Raw genomic sequence first — 5000 nt, 5'->3', positions numbered from 1 at the left:
CCTGCTGCTGTAAATATTCAGTGAACATTGAGAAATGCGATTATGACACAGCAAGGCTTGCAGTCTGTCGGTGGATTAACAACTGCACTGCTGTATATTTATGCATGTATTTTTGTGTGTGTGTGTGCGTATTTGTACTGTGTGTTCGTGCTCTCCCTTAGAGATCATGCAGAAATGACAAGCCTGAGATTCTACCGAGTCCAGATGCTCAATTATGAGACATGACCATAATGCACTCTCACCCATTTCAGCAAACGGCCCACAGGGTCAGCAAGTGTGCTCCATAGCCAGCTGTCATTTTAATGAGACAGACCACATCTGCTTACCTCCTCTCACACACACACACACACGCGCACACACAAACTCGGATACAATACGCAGACACATGCAATCATGCACACACACACACTTACATTTACAAATTCACACATTATACACATACACACACACTCACACATTACACAGTCATGCATTCACACATGCACACACTCAAATATAGACACACGCACACACACAAACACACAAACTGACACATTACAAACATAAATGCGCACATACATACAATACACAAACACATGCAGTCGTGCACACACACTCTTGGGTACAAATTAATGCATTACACACACACACACACACACACACACACACACAAAAACACATAGAAAAACATACAAAAACACATACTTGTATAAATACTCAGAAATACAAACACGCACATACACACATAATCATACAGACACACACACGTTACACACAAATACAGTACAAAGGCAAACGCACACATTACATGCAGTCACACATGCACACACTCAAACAGGGACGCACTCAAATATAGACACACACATGCACACACTCATACACACAAACTGACACATTACACACACACACAAATACGCACATACACACTCACATACATTACACAGAAACATGCAGTCGTGCACACTCACTCTTAAGTACAGATTTATGCAGTAGACACACATAAAACACATACTTATATGAATACACGCACACGCAATCATACAGACACACACACATTATACATAAATACACAGACAAATACACACATTACATGCAGTCACACGGGCATACACAAATATGCGCGCACACAAACACACACTCAAACATGCAAGCCTACACTCAAATGTACACACACACACATGCTCAAACATAGACACACACTCTCACATACAAATACTCAGACATGCATAGAATACACAGACACCAGCAATCGTGCACAAACAAACACTTACAAATGTGGTTTCATTATACACACAGACACACATGTATACTTGCACAGAGACGCTCGTATACCAACCAACTGAAACATACTCTTGCGCACAGTCAAATATAAACACTTAAACATAAACACATGCACATCTCCAACATGCGTTCACTCTCTAAGATGCACGCACGCGCACTCCAACGTGAACGAGCACACACACATCCACACCTCAAACATGCATACAAACGCACTCTTTCAGACACATACGCGCACACACACACACACACACACACACACTTTGTCTCTCCCCTTCAGCAGACACATGTTTATGCCTGCCGTGAGCAACCGTGTTAAATTCAGGACCTTTGCTCAGCCTGTTTTAATATGACTTATTATATTTCTCTGACCTCATGTTCATTTCCCATTTTTCATTTTCTCCCTGATAGACTCTCTAAATGTGGGCAGGACGGCTCCGATTAAGAGGTCAGATTTTGTTCTTTTTATATTTGGTGTAATTATGTTTGGTTTGTTTGTGCTGTTTGTGTATTGCCATGAACAAAATGTGAATTACAATGAAAACTATTTCGCTTTTACATTTGACTGAATGCTCTTATTTTATTTTATTATTATTATTATTTTTTTTGTATTTGTGCAACTAAAAATAGACTAGGAAAATTTCTACTTGTAATATATAGACTTTAAATTATAATAAATATGGCAAAAATAAAATTATCAAAACTGTAGAATTTAGAAAATCAAAATAAATAAACCAGACTTAAACTCGATAATGTTCCAGTTAAACTAAAATAACTGCTTTGTATGTGTATGTACGTATGCATGTATGTATGTATGTATGTATGTATAGTTGAAGTCATGATTATTAGCCCCTCTTTGATTTTTTTTTTTTCTTTTTAAATATTGTCCTTTTTCCAGTTATTGCAGAAAATAACTAAATTATTATAATAATTCCTAATGATGGGTTGCAGCTGGAAAGGCATCCGCTGCGTAAAACAAATGCTGTATAAGTTGGTGGTTCATTCCTCTGTGGCGACCCCGGATTAATAAAGTCACAAAGCCGAAATGAAAATGAATGAATAATTCTGGATAATAATTCTGACTTCAACTGGTATACATGTGCATTTTTTTAAATATGTATTTTATATATATATATATATATATATATATATATATATATATATATATATATATATATATATATATATATATAATGTTAATATTTTATACGTAATACTTACACTTACAGGGTATCCGCAGGGTCTTAAAGTTTTGAAATGTCTTATCACAGAACAGAATTTTAAGTCTTAAAGTCTTCAATTTAGTGACATATTGTGCTGTAGGTCTGAAATCTTTTTTTTATTTTTTAATAGATCTTAATTTTCTTTTGGTCATGTATAGCTACTCAATCTGGCCGACACTCATGCAATCACCAGCCATCAGCCTTAACTTTACACTTTTTATTTAAAAAGGTCATTTTTAACTCTATTTACCATTATGGTTATTTATTATCCTTACAATAACATTTGTTTAAAAGTTCTCCATGTATTTCCTGCTGAGGACACCGACCTGGACAGACTGTTGTGCATATACATTTAATTAATATAATTTTTAAAGCTTTTAAAATATTTGTCAATTTTTTTCTTTCCCAAGTTTGTTGAGTAAAGTGTATTTGTAAAACTTGAGCTTGTAGAACTAGAGCTTGCTTGTTTTGACAGTATTGAAAATAAGAAGCTAAGCTAAGAAATATCTAATATATCAATTTTTTTATTATTAAATTATTATTGTATTATTAAATTATAATATTTTTCTTTTGATTGGCCAAATAAAAGATCTTTTCGCCTCACATCAAGTGGTCGCTGGTTCGATGGGTCAGTTGGCATTTCTTTGTGGAGTTTGCATGTTCTCCTCGTGTTGGTTTCCTCCGTGTGCTTGGGTTACTCCCACAGTCCAAAAACATGCGTTATAGGTGAATTGGGTAAGCTAAAATTGTCTGTAGTGTATGAGTGTGTGTGAATGGGAGTGTATGGATGTTTCCCAGTGATGGGTTGCGGCTGGAAAGATATCCGTTGTGTAAAAATTATGTTGGATAAGCGGTTCATTCCGCTGTGGTAACCCCAGATTAATAAAGGGACTAAGCCGAAAACAGAATGAATGAATGTCTTAATGTCTTAGGGCTCTATTTTGACGGTCCATGCGCAGAGCGCAAAACGCAGGGCGCAAACGCTTTCAGGGCGTGTCAGAACGCATTATTGCTAATTTACGGACGGGAAAATCTGCTTTGCGCCGTGGCGCATGGTCTAAAAGGGTTGAGTTTATTTTCTTAATGAGTTATAGGTGTGTTTTGAGAATAAACCAATTAGAGTCTCATCTCCCATTCCCTTTAAGACCCAGCTGCGTCGCGCCAAGAGTGCATTCGCTATTTACAGGACGTAAAGTAAGTCTAAGTGGAAAAACTGAGCATTTCACTAGCAAACAGTTAGCAGTTTTTTTTTTTTTTTTTTTTTTTTTTTTTTTTTTTTACAGAAAACTGTTAAGCAGAGCATCTACTGCGTGAGAATGAGAGATAATGGATCTACTTTCACTTTCGCTCATGGATAGGGAAACCTTTATGCACAGACATCAATTAGTCTATAAACAATTAATTGCGTTTGTTAAGCGCAAATATTCGTTTTAAAACTATTTCTAAATTCAGTTCTAATTTCCAGCAATCGAATAAATGAACAACAATAACAAAGTGTGTTCAAAAACCTGAGTTATATCCTAAAACACATGCTGTGCCCCATATGGTCTAAAACCTGACAGGTAGACAAATCTAAGCTTGTTTTAATAAAACAAAAAAATATGGGTATAATACATAATACTGCTAATAATAATACCATTATACAAAAGCAAATTGTTATGAATGAACTGAAAAAGCCTCCCGAGATGAAGAAGACATAAAAGCAGTAATTTTTCATATTTATGTAGGCTAGAAAATAGTATGTTTTGTTATATTTTAATCATTTATATTTATGTCCTGTATCTATTCTTATATCCTATATATATCCTTAATATTACATTTTTTTCATATGTAAAGATATTTGCCTATTGCTCTCTTGTGCTTATTAAGCAGTGTGTAAGCAAGGCGCAACTCTGTGCTGGAGTTTAGACTGGGTTAGTTTTATTTACTATAGTTTCTCAAAATAGCAACGCGCCAGCAGTCCGCCTCAGAATGCCTTCCTTTTTAGACCAGAAAGCCTATAGGCGCACATATGAGCGCTAAAGCATTTGCTATTTAAACAGCGTAGCGCAACGCCTCAAAACGACTCTTGCGCTAAGCTGAAACTAGCAAACAAGCATTGAGCCGGGTGTTTGATAGGGCCCTTAATGTCTTCAACTTTTAAATGTAACTTGGCGAAACCTACAGACACCCTATATATAATAAAACTTTAAAAATCAAATATAGATTTATTAAATGTATTATCTAAAATCATAATTAATGTTAAAGTTGTTTTATTAACCTGTTTAGTACAGTTTCTGATCAAAAGTAGCCTGTACTCTATGAATTATTAGTAGGCTGTGCATTATTAAGAAAAGTTCCACTGTATGCACGTGTGTGGTTGTGTGTGGTAAAGACCAAGCTGAATGAAGACTCATGAGGACCAATAGGAATGAGTAGTGATGTGAGGATCTCCTAAATGAAAGATTGCAGTGAATTGTCAGTAAGATCGATGTTACCGTGAGTGATTTGACTCTCCTGTTTGATTTGTTTCTGCCCTCA

The 5000-nt window shown here is 35.6% G+C and overlaps 1 protein-coding gene across 11 annotated transcripts in view; it reads left to right on the top strand.

The window, feature by feature from the left end:
- The window catches only part of b3galt1b (UDP-Gal:betaGlcNAc beta 1,3-galactosyltransferase, polypeptide 1b), a 370122-nt gene that overhangs the window by 90978 nt on the left and 274144 nt on the right, over positions 1-5000 (top strand). For 7 of the 11 annotated variants that reach the window (XM_073913216.1, XM_073913220.1, XM_073913217.1 and 4 more), the window contains exon 2: positions 1669-1705. The exons of the other annotated variants lie outside the window; for them this stretch is intronic. The gene's annotated coding sequence lies outside the window, so the exon portion shown is untranslated. The remainder of the gene's footprint in view (positions 1-1668; positions 1706-5000) is intronic. 11 annotated transcript variants of the gene reach the window in all.

Source organism: Danio rerio, chromosome 9, assembly GCF_049306965.1.
Source record: "Danio rerio strain Tuebingen ecotype United States chromosome 9, GRCz12tu, whole genome shotgun sequence".
NCBI classification, from domain to species: Eukaryota; Metazoa; Chordata; class Actinopteri; order Cypriniformes; family Danionidae; genus Danio; species Danio rerio.
Note: the sequence above shows the minus strand (reverse complement) of the source record. Positions and strands in the feature narration are given on the sequence as shown.